Here is an 18,562-nt window from a genome sequence, read left to right as displayed (position 1 = left end):
ATAGTTTTTCATAGAATCAAGTTTTGCCAAACTAGAACCTAGAGTAACAAATATTCATTTGCAGAAAAACATTGGCATGAGGGTCAGGAGACCTAAGAAACCTGTTTCTGTCACTAATAAGGCAATTAAGCCATTTCACCTTTTATTCCTTACTGACTTAACGTATTTTTAAAAATGGAATGAGGGGGGAAGTGCACTAGATTTCTAAGATTGCTTCCAGTTCTCAGTTTCTGGACTCTGATATAGGATTCATGGGACTTAATATAAGAACACTGGACTTAATATAAGAAGACTGCGATTAAAGTTCTGCTCTGTTCCTAATCAATGTGATCTTAAAGAAGTAACAATTGGCCTCAATTTTGTAAGAGTCCAAGCTACTTGGTATACCTTAGAAGGTACTCTTTGTTTCCTCTCTCATGCTACATGTTTTGTACTTGACATTCCAGTAAAATCTAATATTAATCTTGTGATTTTTCTAGCCATCATATTTGCTTTTTTTTTTTTTAATTTATTTTTAAGTAATCTCTACACCGGATATGGTATTCAAACTTACAACCCAGAGATCAAGAGTCACATGCTCTACCAACTGAGTCAGCCAGGCACCCCACTCTTTTTGTGTTTTATTGTTTTTTTTTTTTTTTTTTTACTTGATTGCATCTCTATTGTCATCTTGGTTCTAACCTTCACTTGAAGGTAAGCTGTCTTTTGAACTTCCCTGATTTATCCTTAGGCACTGCCATAGAAGGGCAGCCTGTCTTGGAAGATTTCTTCTCAGTTCTGAAACCTCAGTTTATGGGGCTTTACAACACTCATCTGGCCACTGCCTTCCTAGTGCAGTAGTTCCTAACCAGGGAAGCACAACAGAAAAGCCTGTTTAGCTTTTACAAGATCTAGATGGTCTGGTCTTCTTCCCCAGGAATTTCTGACACAATAGGTCTAGGGTAAAACCCAGCATGTGGGGTAGAGCCACAACTGGGAATCAGGTTGCCCCCTTGATATTAGAAGCTCATTTTCTGGGCCAACAGAGATGTTGCCACATCTTTAAAATTAGAATGTGTTTAAGAGTTTCTTTATTCCAGTGCCTTTCATTTAAAGTTGCAAAAATTGAAGTTCAGAAAAATTAATGAACCAGCCCAAGGTGGTAAATTTTTAAATGAAAAACCCAGGATTCAAGCCCAGGCTTACTGACCCCAAATTCATGGATTTTTACATGACGAGATGTTTTCTCTCAAAGAACTGTTGGGAGAGATTAGGTCCTTTTAGATTTTATTTGGTTATTGAAAGTGGTGTGTAAAAAATAAAGTGAAGTGGCATTGTATTGTTCTCTTCATGTCCAATTCTAAGAGCCTTTGCCAATGTAACTTTTCACAATTTAGTCTGGTACTCAATACGTAGGAAAAACTCAAGCACAAATACTATTTAAGCATGGCTCATTAGAAATGTGCATTCTGAAATTTTGATTAGGAATGACAAAACATGTTTTAAAAATTAAAACTTTTTTGATTTGCTATGAAGCAAAGTTCATAGTCCCTCTTTGTTAATGCCACATAATAAAAGAGCTTATGTTTGCCTTTGTACTGGTATAACTTTATTTTCATAGAAGAACCTCATTAAGACATGAAATAAAAGGATAGAACAGGAAACTCAATATTCAGACATCGTAAGATGCAGCCAGATGGGTAGCTTAGTTATCTCAGAATAATCAAGTGAAAATCCTGAGATTTTATGAAAAATTATTGTCTATGTGCCTGTGTCAATCACATTTCTCTGACCCTCAAAGCACAAGAACTGTTAAGCCATTCTGTGACAGTTTGCATCTATGAAATGATAGGGGAGTGGCACTTGGGTGGGCTCAGTCAGTTAAGCATCTGCCTTTGGCTCGGCTCTTGGAATCCTGGGATTGAGCCCCACTTTGGGCTCCCTACTAAGCAGGGAACCTGTTTCTCCCCCTCTCTCTGCCCCTCCCACCCACTCCATCTGCTCATACTTTCTCTCACATGCTCTGTCTCTGAAATAAATAAATAAAATCTTTAAAAAAAATAGAAATGAGAGGGGAGAAGCTAGATGGTATCTTCTGCGTGGATATCATCTGGTGTCCTCTGTCATTTTTTCAGATGGTAAGACTTGAGGTCAAGAAAGGTTGTCCCTTTATCAGAGTCAAAATGACTAAGTGGCAGGGCCATGAGCTATGAATATGAGGTCCTTTGACTCCCAGCCATGTCTCTAGCCCTTTCTCAGGACACCATGCTAACTTTTTGTTCTCAAGCAGTAGTTGAGTGACTTCCATTTTTCTCTTCTTATTTTTTGCTCTTCAGAGTCTTCAAACACATGAAACAATCCCCTGCTGCAGGTTCTGGTCTTCTGTGAAAGGTACTGTACTTATTTGTGAATACCATTCTTATTCCGTGAATAATTATTGCTGACTACTATGTTCCAGGCACTGAGCCAGCTATTGTCCATTCTATGGTGAATAAATCATACTTAATCCTACCCTCGTGTAGTTTATAATCAAGGTGGGGGCAGGTACAGATGTTAAATAAATATGTGGTTACAAATTGTGGTGTGTTCTATGAAGTAAAAGGATAAGGGGTTTTTAGAGAGAAGATAGGGAAATATAAACTAGCTGGAGACTGAAGGAAAGGTTTTGGGGGCAACAACATTTGAGGTGAGATCTGAAAATTGCGTAAGTGCCAGCTAAAAGAACAAATTGGGCAAAGTGTTGTAGTCAGAGAGAGCAATGTGTGTGGGAAGCTCAAGAGCTTGCTTGGAGTGTTGAGAGATGGTAGGGTGACCATGTCGTTGGGCTTCCCTTAGGGATGCTAAAAAAAGTTTGAAGTGAAAAAAAAAGTGTGGTGTGGAATAAAAGAGATGGGTGAAAATCAGAAAAATGAGTTTTTTGTTTTGTTTATAGATGAACCATTTGTCAGTTCAACTTCTTTGATTCTGTTCATTCTTCTATTTAGACCCTGCTTTCTCTCAGAAATAAAAATGTAATCTTTGTTAGGACATCAAAGTCTCCTGCATTTTTAATGCTTTTGTTATTACTGTTGCGTGAAAGAGAGGTGTTACTTCTTTATTGACCTTTACCATGTGGTCTATGCATTGGACTAGTCTGACTTCTGAATTTTCTTTTAGTTGACTTATTTTACTTGATTTTGTCTTCAACTCAAACTCTATTTAATCACTATGAATTTTTAAATCTATGTGAAAGTCATAGTATGTAAAATGAAGTCAGAAAACCATAGAAATTTAAGTGAAAGAAAAAAGAAATATTATTTCATTTGTGGGTATCATACTTTAAAATTCTCTAAGAAACATTTTTTTTTATTCTCTCTGATGTTAAATAGCTAGAACAAGGCAAATCGATGAAGTATTTTTCTACTTACTGTTATAATTTTAACTTACATTTCTTTAGTTGTGCCTTTTATTTCTTGGACTATTATGTACTTAATGAGGATAACAGAGAAATCCTGTCCTAGGAGCTGTCCTAGGTGCAACCCAGGGGTCCATTTGATTTTCCGAACACAGAATTTCCAGTGACAGAACTACTGGGTGGGGAGGGTTTGGCTGAAAATCGGGGTAGGAGAATGAGCTTATTTCTTAAATCACGTAAGATTCAGACAGAACAAAAATGGGTGGAGAAAAACAATAAGCTAACAGGGCGCTGTTCAATCACTAATCTTGAGTGGCTCTTAGAGGGTTCAGAAATCACCCCCCTCTCTCCAAGACAAATATTTTGCACTTTCTTCTTTCCTCAAGGCTTTGCTATTTCCTATTCCTTCTTTATTCTCACTTAAAGACTTGACTTTTTATTCCACTGAGAAAATAGTAGCAATCAAGAGAGAACTTGTTTTTCAACAACAACCTATTCTACTTTGCATTCGAAATGGATAAACTTTTTGTGCTTCTGTCTAAAACCAACCCTCCATTTATGCATTAGATTCCATTTCCGTTTGCCTGTGGACGGAGGGTACCCTTGTAAATATCTTCTTCTTCTCAATCACCCACTTATTCCTCTCTTTAGGACCATTCTATCATCATACAAATAGGCTGTAATTTTTCCCTCTTAAAAAAAAATCCTCTCTTGGGGCGCCTGGGTGGCACAGCGGTTAAGCGTCTGCCTTCGGCTCAGGGCGTGATCCCGGCGTTATGGGATCGAGCCCCACATCAGGCTCCTCCGCTAGGAGCCTGCTTCTTCCTCTCCCACTCCCCCTGCTAGTGTTCCCTCTCTCACTGGCTGTCTCTCTGACAAATAAATAAATAAAATCTTAAAAAAAAAAATCCTCTCTTGACCATAAATGTATCCTCTAACTACCATTTGTGGTTTTTTGTTTTTTTTTGTTTTGTTTTGTTTTTTTGTTGTTGTTTTGGGGTTTTTTTGCAATTTTTCAAAGCAATAAGTAATAATCCTTGCTTTGCTGGATTCCAATAGGCATAGATTTCAGTTACCACAGTTTAATTAAATAATATCTGTCTTCCAACAACATGGTTCAAGTTTCATTTACTACAGTGTGTTAACTGAGTAATGGCGTAAAGTACAAATTTGGCTGCTAGCTCTTCAGTTCACAGATCACTATGTAAATAACAGGTGTACATCATGATTAGTGACCAATAATGTTACTTCTCTGAATCTGTTGGTGATTGGTCAGTGCATCTCAGTTCATATTTGCAGCAAAGTGTAGTTCTGTTGCCTTCCATTAATAAACTGCTCCAGCATTTTATAAAAATAGATAAACTAAAATGGAAGTTGGCTATTGAAGATGAAATTGCAATAAAGAGGGGAGCCTGGGTGGCGCAGTTGTTAAGCGTCTGCCTTCGGCTCAGGGCGTGATCCCAGCATTATGGATCGAGCCCCACATCAGGCTCCTCCGCTATGAGCCTGCTTCTTCCTCGCCCACTCCCCCTGCTTGTGTTCCCTCTCTTGCTGGCTGTCTCTATCTCTGTCAAATAAATAAATAAAATCTTAAAAAAAAAAAGAAATTGCAATGAAGAAAGAAAAAGTGGTAGTTCTATTTTTAACTTTTTGAGGGAACTCCGTACTGTTTTCCAGAGTGGCTGCACCAGTTTGCATTCTCACCAGAAGTGCATGAGGGTTCCCCTTTCTCCATATCCTCACCAACATCTGTTGTTTCTTGTGTTGTTAATTTTAGCCATTCTGCCAGGTGTGAGGTGGCATCTCATGTACACCCTGATGTTTACAGCAGCATTATCTACAATAGCCAAATTATGAAAGAGGACACACACACACACACACACACACACACACACACAGACATACACACACAATATGGAATAGTACTCAGCCATCAGAAGAATGATGTCTTGTCATTTGCAATGATGTGGATGGAGCTAGAGTATATTATGTTAAGTGAAATAAGTCAGCAAAAGACAAATACCATATGATTTCACTCATATGTGGAATTTAAGAAACAAACAAAACAGATGAACATAGGGGAAAGGAAAACAAAAGAGGGAGGCAAACCATAACAGACTCTTAACTATAGAGAACAAACTGAGGGCTACTGGAGGGGAGGTTGCTGGGGTGATGGGCTAAATGGGTGATGGGTATTAAGGAGGGCAGTTGTAATCAGCACTGGGTGTTGTATGCAACTGATGAATCACTAAATTCTACTCCCGAAACTAATATTAACTAAAATTTAACTAAAAACTTGAAACATTAAAAAAAAGTGGTAATGTTGAAAATGTAATTCAAATTGGACATTCATGGAGTTATAGAAGAAATACCTGACCACGGACATGTTGACACTTATGTGTTTAAAAGAATTGAGATATGCAACTAGAGGAAATCGGTAAAGGTGAACTTATCAACATAAATAAACAAAATGGTTGTGAATGAAAGTGCCCCAGAGGATGTGATGCTGGCAAGCACTTCACATTAAAAGAACTCTTGGAGACATTTCATGACTTTGAAAGCACATAAGATAAAATATTGGAAGTTGATCCAAATTTAGAAAGGAATATGACAATTCACATAGAAAAGATGCTTCCTCCATAAAGTAGGTTATACAATGAGAAGAAGGCAAGGTCTCTTCAATCTACTCTTTTTGTTGTTGTTGTTCAATCTACTCATAATAAGTGTTTTTACAAAGAAATGAAACACTTTAACTCTCAATATTTACAATATTTTAAAGTACAATGTACTAAGTAAATATTAGTTTACTATTTTTATACTTATAACCAATAGGAGAGTTTTTAATATTCTGACAAAGATTTTTCAAGGTCATGAAGCAATCATAATTTTTCCCATGATTATTAAGGTCATTTTGCATGGTTTCAGGTTGCATACTCATTTTCATCGTCCTGCACTACTATGCAAAATGAAAATTGCCTGTGTTACCCTTAGACTGGGGCAACTGGAACACCTGCAGTTTAGAGTCCTGCCTTTGTCTGTCTCCTCTCATGCCCTTTGTCATACTCCTCTCCTCCTTGCCCATGTTCTGGGTACTTGAGACTCCAAAATTTACTGTACCCAATAGCTCTGATTTTGCTTCTGTGAGCTTCTTCCCTGGTCAGTCCTCTTGGCATAACAAGTAGGTATACATCTAGGCCTGAGGAGTGGTTGAAAGGCAACTCCATGCAAGATGGGGCAAAAATTGAGTGAGTTGCATGCGGTGCTCACATGCATGTGTGGTGTGGGATAGGGAATGGGAAGAAGAGGGAGGTGAGCCTAAGGACTCAGGAGCCTCCTAAGGACTGGAGCCTCCATTTGAACTCCTGTCCTCAACCTTACAAATGTTGGTGTCAGGCCAGCTTCGCTATAAAATTCCTCAAAAGCAAACTCTGTGTTCTCTGCCTCTACTTTTACTATTCTTTTAAAAAACTTATTCTTATCACGATTTTATCTCTACCACTGAAACTGTTGGGATAATATTCAATGACCTCTACTTTGTCTAATGGTCTGTTCGCTGTCCTCAACTGTCATGGTCTCCAAGGAGTAATTGACATTAGTGATCATTTCCTCCACTTTGAATTGCTTTCTTCACTTGACTTCAGAGGCCAGCTCCAGGTTATCTTGGTGATCTTCATACCTTATTTGCTTTTTGTTGATCCTTACCTTCCTCTGCTGGTTCCTTTTGATTTTACATCTGCTCAACATTGGTGTGTTCCAAGGCTCAATCCATGGATTTATTTTCTCTATTTATTCTTATTTTCTTGGTGGTCTTATCTAATCTCATAGCTTTCAGTATTATTTATCTGCTGACAACTCCAAAATGTATAGTTCCAATTTATAGTTGACCTCTCCTGGGAACAATTGATTCATCAACCTAATTGTCTATTCTGTATCTCCAGTTGTATATTCAAGATATAAATATTGATAGTGCCCCATTAGCAATCTTGGCTTTCTCTTCAAAAGGTATTCAAAGTTAACTTAAGAAAATCACTTTTACTGCTCCTACCTTAGTCCAAGCTAATATTGCTCACTTGATTATTGCAGTAGCCTCTTAACTGTTACCATCCTTGCCCATATTTCAACATGTAGATAAAGGGGTACTTTTAAAATTCTGAGTCAGATCTTGTCACTCTCCTCAAAGCCTGCAGTGGCTTCCTTGCCTCAGTGAGACTAAAATCTAAGGCTTTTATAAGAGGCTTAAATACCTGGTTTTTACTGACATCATCTCCTACTCTTTCCTGTTTTGATAGGGTCACACTGACTTGTCCTGTGAATTTGCCAGTCTCAAGGTCTGTATAGAAGGATGCATTAACAAACAACTCCACAATGTCAGTATCAATAGCATTTAAACACAATGATAATTTATCTGTATGCAGTTTATAGCCTGATGTGGTTTGGTGACGGTAGGGATCAGGGAACACTGACTTTGTTCTGCATTGTCGTTTGGGACAGGCGCTCCTTCCACCTGTCGTTCTTCACACCCCCAACCCCAGGTCTGTAGAGTGTTTTCTGTTTAGATAATGGACAGAAAGAGAAAAAGAGCATGGAAGATTATGAAAGAGGTCTATTGGAGGAGATTCTACAGGTTAGAGCTTGATCTCATGGCCTCACCTAATTGCAGGGGAGACGGGAAATGTAAATCAGATTTGTGCTATGAAGAAATGTCTGTTTCAATCACTACTTTATTCTTAGTGCTTACAATAGTGCTTGGCACAAAGTAGACACCAAATAGGTATGCTGGACGAATAAGTGAATGAGTAAGTGTACTCGGGAACCGCGGCAAGGCTGAACCTTTAGTTAGAGACTGAATTAGCCCTGATGCCAGGAGTCAGTTAGAGGCCAGTAGTGGAATATTTTGCCATCCCTTTAATTCTATTCTTAATCTTAATATATTTAAATATGTTTAAGTAAGAGGATATTGTTTTTTCCTTTATATTACATGGTAGATGAAATCGATGTTCTTAATTTAAAAGATCTGTTTTCACAATAAAAATCTCATATTACAAAACATTTTTCACTTTCCTACATCCCTGCAGCAAGTAAACTCACTCTTTAGTTGAAAAGTTGACAAGTAAGACAGAAGATCTTGTATTTTTTTCTCTGCTCTAATCTTTCTACTTATCCCACCTCTCCTTGTATTTGTTTGCATCAGTTAAAAACCAAAAATAGATGTAATTTTATTCACACAAAACCTCGGAGAGAAGTGTGGTAAAAAGCATCATTGGACACATATTTATGAATCACAAGGTCGTACACATACACATCATGCTATACTAATACACACATTCCATCTCACAAATACTGAGGTTCAGAACTACTGTCACCCATTCAGAGCAGTTAGCTCTGTTAATAGAGCACATTTGGTGCAGGTATACATGTAATATGCCCAAGTATTTTTCACGGCTTCTTAATAAATTTCAAAATGTTTTCACAAATTTTTCTTCCTGCTTATTCTTGAACAATCCACTTAAGCAATTGGCTTTCTGCCGGTGCTATGATGTTTTTCATTGGTAGAGCTACTGCTAGTGGGTATCGTATATTCTTTTGCAGTTTGATATAAAAATTTAGATTGTCAGCAGCCTTGCAAATCTTTGTTCCTTTTCTGCTCTTCCACAGCCTTTCCTCTTTAGCCTTGCCGTCACTGCTGTGGTTTAGGCATTTATCTTTCCTGTCTTGGATTTCTCTAATAGCCTTGTAACTTACTGGTCTTCATGTCTCCCATCTGTTCCACTTCTGATTCATTTTCCTTTCAGCTACTAGAGTTCTTTTTCTAAAGTGCGAATAAAGATCAAGTGGAGTCCAAAAATTAAAATGATGACATAAACAAAAATAGAAATGCTGGATAAGAAATCCAGAGACACAAGAATATCCATTTTGCCCTTTGTAATACACCTAATAATAACATCTTGTGTTAGTTGGGTGTTTTTATTTTTGTTTTTGTTTTTTGTTTTTGTCATGTCATGAAGAAGATGTATCTTATCCTCCTTTCTGGCCAGGAGTGGGTTATTGACTAAGTTTGGACCATGAAATCATAAATGGAAAATCTCTATGGTACTTGAGGAAAGGCTCCTTAAAGGTAATTGACTCAGCTGAGAGGTGTTCCTTTTATTCTCTCCTTTTTCCTTCTGTTGTTAATCTGGAATATGTCAGCCATCTTGGGCCAAAATGACTTTAAGGATGGAAGCTAAGTAATAAGGATGGCAGAACAGAAAAACAGGAGCCTGGTTCCCTGATGTCACTGTAAAATCACCATGCCAGCTCTGGACATCTTTCATATGTTTGAGGATTAACATTTTCTTTTTTATCGTTTTGGGGTATTATTCTTGCTATATGCAGAAAAAGCTAATCTAACAATTTGTCATAACATGAGACTTAGTTTGTTTGAGTTTGAGGAGATGGCTGGAAGGCCTGTCAGAATTTTCCTATAAGTAGTAAGAAATAGGGGGGTGGGGGACAGGTAAGAAAAGAGAGAGGTTTAGAGTCTTCTCTTTGGTAAACATCTCTTGAGCCTCTACTATGTGTCAGGTACTGTGTTAAGCCTCAAAAATAAAAATATTAATAATATTGAGATGACCTGTTTCCTGCTCACAAATGGCTTCCAGTTTAGAAGGAGAAACATTTAGATAACACTGTGATAGGTGATCAAATAAGGGACAAAAAGAAGATAAGATTAATTGTTTTTAGGAAGTCAGGGAAGACTCTTATAAGGTCATCAACACCTGATGTTGCAAATTCATTTGGACATCTTAGTCTTCATATTATTAGACTTCTCTGCAGCATTTAACATAGTTGGTGGGAGAGAATCGTACTTTCCAAAGTTGGCTGCAACAATGCCACATGCCCTTGCCTCATTCTCTTCTGTAACCATGCCATTCCCCTGTGAATGATACAGTCTGCTTCCCTTGCCTTTGGGTCTGGGTGTGCTTGGGTGTTGGTTTAAACAATAGAATGTAGCAGAAGTGAAGTTACCTGATTTTGCAGGCTAGGTCAAAAAGGGCAAAACAGTTTCTCCCCTATTAGCTGGGAGTTTGGCATAGAGTCCTAAGCTTCCAGTAAGAAGATAGACTAATTGAAGCCACCAAGCTGGGAGAAAGCTGAGCCCCATGGAGGGCTACATGTAGATGCTCCTGTCATCAGGTCTTGTCTTTGAGTGTTCTCAGCCCCGGCACCAGACATATAAGTGAAAGACCTTCAGATAATTCCAGCTGACCAACACTCAGCCATCTAGTCAGTCCAGCTTCCAACTCTTTCCAGCTGAATTGCAGATATTATGCAGATACAGGCCATCTTTCTGTGCTCTTTCTGAATTCCTAACTGACGGAATTCATGAGCATAATAAAAAAGCTACTAGATTTGTGATGGTGTGTGTGTCAGTAACTGGCACAGTACATTATTCTTGACTTTTCTTCTGTCTCTTTGGTGCTTCCTTTCGGTCTTCTCTCAAATTCTCCCAAAACCTTCTCTCAGAATTCTCTCAAAACCTCCGTTCTTTGTGCTCTTTTCTATTGCTCATTCCTTAGTAGATCTTTTTCATTCTCTTTGCTATAAGTCCTATTCATATGCTGAGAAACACCAAATCTGTATCTTGAGGCCAGACCTCTACTTTCAGCTCCAGGCCTTTGCTCTTGTTTTAAGTTCCAATTGTTTACTTGATATCTTGAATATCTAATAGACATCTCAAACATGATGTGTCCAAAACCGACAGACTAAATTTTTGCCTCAAAATTACCCTAATTTTCTCCATCTTGGTTAATGGCACTTTCACCTCTACTTACTCAATCCAAAACAAAATTATTCTGGAGTCTCCCTTCTTTTTAAATTTTTCATATTTAATTCAATCCCTAATTCTGTTAGTTGTATTCTAAAATTAATCTTAAATCTGTCTACTCTTGTCTACTCTTGTCTGATGATAGTGTTACTGTACTAGTTCAAGCCAGCAAAGTTCACTGGTTTGGTGTCGGACTTGGAGCTCTATTCTGTTTCTTATAGCTGTAAAGCTGTGAGTGGATCACATATCTCTGACTCCTGTTCCCCACCTCTGCTTCCTCATTATAGAGTGTCTATATCTATGCCAGGGCAAGACAGTTGAAACCACCCTAACTGGAAAAACTGGAAGCCAATGCCTCTCTTTACCCAACCTTGCAGGATGACAGGGGAATTCTCTGCTCCAGAATCTGACCCAGACGTGAATGATTAACATTTTGTTATCTTAGTAGCATTTAATTTTAGGGAGGAAATTGTTCTTTATTTATTTTTAATTTTTAAAATTTATTTATTTTTATTTTTTAAATTTTTATTTAAATCCCGGTTATTTACCTACAGAGTACTATTAGTTTCAGCTGTACAATATAGTGATTCAACACTTCTATACATCACCCAGTGCTCATCACAAGTGCACGCCTTAATGCCCATCACCTCTTTAACCCATCCCCCCAGCCACCTCCCTTCTGTAACCATCGATTTTTTCCTTATAGTTAAGAGTCTGTTTCTTGGTTTGTCTCTCTTTTTTTCCTTTGCTCATTTGTTTTGTTTCTTAAATTCCCCATATGAGTGAGATCATATGGTATTTGTCTTTCTCTGACTGACTTATTTCACTTAGTATCATACTCTCTAGCTCTATCTACGTTGTTGCAATGGCAAGATTTTGTTCTTTTTTATGGCTGAGTAATATTCCATTGTGTGTGTGTGTGTGTGTGTGTGTGTGTGTGTGTGTATACACACATATATATGAAGAAAAAAATATATATATACACACACCCTACATCTTCTTTTTTAAATTTTTTTTAGGAAATTGTTTCTTATTTGGGAAAATATCTTGAAAAGCTGTTTGGGGTTAGAAGTGAGACCTAAAAACACAGATATTGCATGTGCCAGGGAAGGTAAAGAAGGTCGATAAATTGATATGCCTGAAGCTAGGAGAGGAATTTATTTTCATGCTGAAAGAAAGTGAAGGAGAGAAGGAAGTAGAGAAGAAAAGTAAAAAGAAATGAGCCAGGACACGGTAGAAAGCTGGGTCTCCAATGTAGGACGTTTGGAAATTCTCTAAAAGGAGCATTGGACAAATGTACATGAGACGACTGAAAACTTGATCCAAACCAGACGAGCCAAAGGGATTGCGGTGTAGGAAGGGCCATCCTTCATTCCTGCGTATGTCCTGAGGGCTGAACTGTCTCATCTCTGGTGTCAAGAATACTACAGGGTAAATCCCGTGGCCAAGGCTGGCCAGAATTCAGGGCAATTATTGGGATGGGAGTTTTGTGATCATCTTAGATGTGACTGCCTGCCAAAACTTGTCTGTAGGTACCTTCCCTGGAAAAATAAATACCAAGTTCCAGCAATAGGCCAGGAATTCCATATTGGTCTGAGAAGAGTCATTTTTGTCATAGTCACTGTTTTCATGTTAAAGAGACAGGCCAGAGTAGGTAGCAACGTCCCTCAAAATTTCCAATCCCTGGGGCCAGTGTTATGTGAAAGGGGAGAAGTGAGCTAAACTGTATCACCATTCTGAGTGTTGCTGTGATAAATGGTTCCTAAGAATGTTGGTATTAGGAGCGCTTAATTTTGTCAGCCTGCACAGATTGAAAGGACATTAGAAATACTGGTAAGTATTGAGAGCTGTAATTTTTTATCAGGCTATTGAACTGAGCTTTCTATTACAAGGTGACTCTAGTTAATTTTAAGCATAAAAGATTCATGAGAATTCAGCCTATGCTATGTGAAAGGAAACTTCTTTCTGAGAGGCCAGTGTGGTTTTTTTGCCATAGAAATTAAATTATTAAAAGCCTTCATTTACCATATTCTTTGAAATGGCGAAAAAATGTAGCAGTTGATTCTAGAGGAGGTATAGAAAGAGATCTCAGTTTTAAGTAGATTAGCATACTTTGTCTTTATCTTTTCGATGCAACTTTTTAAAGTGATCTCTGAGGTGGAATCTGGTTTATTTTATAAAAGCACAGAACACTCAAACTAAAATACCTCTGTGATCACTTCAACCTCCTCGCTGAGGTAAGCACCTTGCCGCAGGAAATAATTTTGCTTCCCTGGCAGAGCTACTTACAGAACCCAATTCTCCTCTGATTAATGCAACACTACTTTAACCATTTGATTGGAATGATCAAGAACATTCTGCTTCTCCTGCAATATTTAAATGTGTATCATGATTTCCATTTCAAGGGCATATTTAATACGCAGATTGCTCTCTCAGTACTCTAAGGCCATGACTATGCTTGAATGGCTCTAAATATCATTGGAATGCCAGTTTATGTAATCACTATTAAGCCATAACCTGACCTCTGGATATCCTTTATGTTTCAGCTACTGGTGAGTAATTCACACTTGCGTTGGCAGATAACTGATAACATATAACGCATCAGTCGGTTGCACCCTCACAGGGCAGATAACTGCTAGTACATTTTGTGCTCAGCCACCCCTGTGAATCTGACTTAGGGCTAGAGTGAGGAAAGTTTGTCCTTTCAGTTATCCTTAGAGATGGCCCAGGGCAAATGGACTAGCAGTCTTGTGGCAGGCCTACACTGGCTCAGGGCCACAGCTAGAGGCATTTTGGCAGCTGGTTAGAAATGCCAGTGGGGAAATGAGAAACAGGATCTAAGGAAACACGTTCCAGTACAAGTTGCACTGCTTACTAAATGCCAGTACGCATGTGGCTACCATTTCCCTCTTACCTACCAGCTATTTCTTTGTTGTGGTGATTAACAATCAACCTCTGGGAAATGCCTTGCCTTGGGCACTGGGCTTCCTGCCTGGGCTGCTCTTGATGCAAACCAAGCTGGTGTGATGAACCAGAGAGCAATTCCGAAGTTGGACTGCTACACCGGGGACCACATTGCTTCTAGCCACAGAAGCACTCTATTGCCTGTTTGATTCCTGGGACACCAATCTGTAACTTCAATGATAGGCATGGGTGTGGAGTGGCTAAAAGAGTGCTAGAAATTACAGATTTGTTCATGACAGAAAAAATAGGGTAATTAATTGGTATTTTCTGGAATGGCTTTTTAGCAGTAGTTCCCTAATGTGATCAGTACTCAGAATTACAAGAGGAGCTTAAATACAAAGATTTAGATTCAGTGCCTCTTGGCTGTGTACTGTGAGTCTTTGAGCAGCCCTTTCGGGAACCACTGTTTTATGGGGATGGACACGGCCTAGCATAAATAAAATGACTTGGAGAAGAGAAAGCAGGTTGGTGGACATGGTGATGGTAGATCTCTTCCAGAGGTAGAGAGTCTGTTTTATTCTACGTCTTTAAAAATATTGAGATTTATTTACATAATCCTAGAACAGACAGCACTCTTTATGTTTCACAGTTTTTGTAGCTGATTTTATGTACCTTTGACAGTTCCAGATGGCTGCAAAATTTCAAATTTCTATTTAGGACCTCAATAAATTCTTTGAAACACTGTGGGTGTGTGGAGGAGGCAAGTCCATTTTCCTCCTGAGATTCCTTTATCACTAAGCTTGGTGGGGCATGGATGAGGGGATGAAAAAGACCAAAGCATACAGCTGAGCACAAATGAGTGGTGAGAGACAGATGAGAAATTTGAAAAAGCAAGACAGGAGGGCAGTCCTGTCCTCCCCACCGTTGTTACCTCATGATATCCATTTCTTTTAACACAGTTATCATAAAGAAACTTGTGAGAACACAAATGGAAGGAATGACATAGTCTAGTGGTTTGAGAGAACATTTTAGTGTCCTAGTGGGAATCTACTAGAAAAGTTGGCAACAGTGGCTGCTGCTATGGGATCTGTCTCTGGCCATCTATGGAAATGCCATTTCTTGCTTTCTGCCTCTGAGGCAACTACATAACAAGAACTACCATCTTGTCTTTGAAGGAGGTTTCTGCAGCGGTCTTCCTGACCCTTAGCCTGGTTTGGTTCATGTCCCTATTTTATGCTCCCATAACTATACTTCTAATGATAGCATTTTTCAGTTTATTATATTTTTTTTGAATTGTGGGATAATATTTTAAGGTTTAATTTTTTCTCCTTTACTCTATCTTTTTATTCCTGTGTTTAAATTCCAGCTGGTTCTGTGCTTAGGGGTAGAGGAGGGTTATGTCAGGGAGGAAATCAGGGGTGAAGCAAAAGCTTCCATGACTGTTTTTTCCTGAAGCTTAAACCCAATTCTGAGAGAAGAATCTCAGGTACAGATAAAATCTCTTAGCCAGAAACATGAAAAGAAGACTTTCTCAGAGTTTAGAAAATACTCCTTTCTAACTGAAGGGTAGAAGATGAGGGGAAAATGGAAACTGTGGATCTGAAATGGAGAGATTGTATGCCCTGCTCCCCTCATAGTCTGGTAGGGGATGAGGAAATCTGTTTCTTGCTTTCTCTCAGCTTTTGGTGATTTGGTGGCAATTTTTTATATTCCTTGGCTTGTAGATCTACCCTGATCTCTGCCTCCATCTTCACATGGTGCTCTCTCTCTGTTGTGTATCTGTGTCCATATTTCCCTTTTTTATAAACACACCAGTCAAATTGGATTAGGGCCACACTCATGACTCCATCTTAACCTGATTACTTTTGTGAAGATCCTGCCTACAAAAATGGTCCAAATCATTCTCCAAATAATTCAACCCATAACAGCAGGTGAGCTTGCTAGCAGAGAAACCAGCCGCAGTTCTCCTTGCAGTAGAAGAAATATTTTTGCTTTTAGCTAAGGGAATCCTTCATCAATGAAAAGAGGAAAACCCTCTCTAACATCTGACTGAGGTCATGTTTTCATTGTTTAGGGATGAACTGAGGGTAAAGGATGAGAGAAGAACTTTTTCTTCCTATAGTAAGGTGTTGTTTTCCCCAGGATAGAGAGAGAGGATTGGTCAAAAGACTTGAAAAAGTGGGCTAAGTGGAAAGGAAAGGAAATTAAAGGGAGAGGTGGGGAAGAGAGATAGGTTGGAGAGAGAGGGAGCAGTCACATAGGATGCATCCTCTGAGTCTTTGCATGCCCTGTGTGATTTTGCTTTCCTGAGATGCACTGGTCTATTGGCAAAATACATTGTGTGCTTCCTTCATAGTCCTGTGTGTACTGCTCTGGGCAAGACCAAAGGCAGGATGTCTGCAAAGACGCCTTCAGTCATCTTGCAAGGACTCTGCAGGATGCAGGCTTCCTCTCCTGCTTCCTGTTCCTAGTTGGAATCACCAGGGCTGTAGTCATAGTGGAGTAAGCCATGGGACACCAGTGCAAAGCAGAGACAATAAATCTGAACACCCCACTCCCCCAGAGATCACAGACCACCTTTCAAGACAGAAAAGAAGGTGCCCTGCCTAGTGTGATAAACTGTGAACGTTTAGGTGACTATTCAGACATTCTGTGGATTCCACTGAAGATTGAAGAATTAACTTTCACCAAGGTGAGACAACTTCCAAACCTGGATTTTTTGACTTCAGATGAAATTTAAATCTTTTAGAATTTATCATTCTTTCTCTAGAGAAAGGAAATGAGGTGAGAATGTTTTTAAAACATTTATGACAAAAAAATTTAGGCATCAGAATGCTTTCATGAAACAATATCAGTGACAAGTGAATTGCAAGTTTTAGTTTGAAAAAAAACCCCAGGGATGTACTGTATGGTAACTAACATAACATAATAAAAAATATTATTATAGGGGCGCCTGGGTGGCACAGCGGTTAATCGTCTGCCTTCGGCTCAGGGCGTGATCCCGGCGTTACGGGATCGAGTCCCACATCAGGCTCTTCCGCTATGAGCCTGCTTCTTCCTCTCCCACTCCCCCTGCTTGTGTTCCCTCTCTCGCTGGCTGTCTCTCTCTGTCGAATAAATAAATAAAATCTTTAAAAAAAAAATATTATTATAAAAAAAGAAAAAAATTTAATTTAAAAAACTAAATAAGAAAAGATTATTTGGAGTATGGGAGAGGAGATGGAAAATGATTTAGATATACTTTGCATATTGTGTATCTTGTATTTTTCCACACCTTGGCAGTATATTTTCCAGTACTCTCTATTTGCTTTATTCTTTTTTCCTCAATTTAAAATAAAAACCTTGTGTTTGGTATGTGTAATGTATGTATGGGTTTATGTGTATTTTTAAGCTGGAACTCATCTACGACTTTAAAAATAGTCATTTATTTTCTGCATTTGGCCACTCTATGAGTATTAGAGTGAGTTTATAATCAGCACCTTTGTTCTCCTGTTTCAAAATATCTGCGATATACAAAAGACATAGAAACACAATACAACATAAAAAATGAAGCATGAAGAGGAAATTTTAAACATGTTCCATCCCCTCTCTAGCCTGTAGGTCAAACTACTCAGTAGAGGACACTTTCTTGAGGACAGTTGCATGTCCACTCTTTTGCATCCCTGGCCTCTAGCACAATGTTTGGAATGAATAGGCCCCAGAAAATATTTGTTGAATGAATCAAACCCTTGGTAACTTTGCCCACATTGGATATCAGGGATAGTATGTGTTTAACTGCTTTTCTCCCTGATCAGAGCTTGAGTTGGGACACCTAGCTCCATTAGTACTGGTTTCAGAACTTGGAATAAGGAATGAAGAAATTTCTCCATTCCTTTTTCCTTTGGGGATATTTTTTTCTTGTACAGAGAAGGAGAAATGAACACATTCGTATTAAGAGTAAGTGCAACTCCCAGGCAAAGGTACCATGGTAATGTGTGAATAAAGTAAAGGGAAGAGTGCCTTCAACAAGAGCAGTGGAAGAGGGGACTTTTGTGCCTTGTAAAATTAATTACTATTTACCAAGCTCCTCACTGTGGCAGACAAATGCGTTTAGTAAATATAAACTAATTTTTATTAATCAAATACTTCATATAATATAATCTTTTCTACTCTATCTTATGACAATATAATTCCTTCTGTATGCAAACAATTTTACATCATAGCAGGATTCATGAAGAAGCCATTTTATATCTCTTTTAAAAAGGCTTATGATGTTATATTCAACTAATGAATCATTGAACATTATATCAAAAACCAATGATGTACTATACCTTGGCTAATTGAATTTAAATTTAAAAAAAGGCTTATGATGTTCCATTGAAATACTATTTTAAAATAAAGTTGGATTATACCTGCTTGTTCCTATGCTAAAGTAGAATAAGGGAGTGATTACGATCAAGAGCTTTGGAGACAGATATAGGTCTCAGTTCTATGGTGAA

At 38.4% G+C, this 18,562-nt stretch overlaps 1 long non-coding RNA gene across 1 annotated transcript in view; it reads left to right on the top strand.

Annotated features, from left to right (window-relative positions):
- The first annotated feature begins 2,312 nt into the window (after window positions 1-2,312).
- LOC103661793 overlaps window positions 2,313-18,562 on the top strand; it is a 209,658-nt gene continuing 193,408 nt past the window's right edge. The window contains exon 1 of the long non-coding RNA XR_568268.2: window positions 2,313-2,370. This is a non-coding gene — a long non-coding RNA (uncharacterized LOC103661793). The remainder of the gene's footprint in view (window positions 2,371-18,562) is intronic.

The sequence above is a fragment of the Ursus maritimus genome, unplaced genomic scaffold (genome assembly GCF_017311325.1).
Source record: "Ursus maritimus isolate PB19 unplaced genomic scaffold, ASM1731132v1 scaffold_11, whole genome shotgun sequence".
NCBI lineage: Eukaryota > Metazoa > Chordata > Mammalia > Carnivora > Ursidae > Ursus > Ursus maritimus.
The sequence above is the reverse complement of the archived record's forward strand: the minus strand, read 5'-3'. Positions and strand labels throughout refer to the sequence as shown.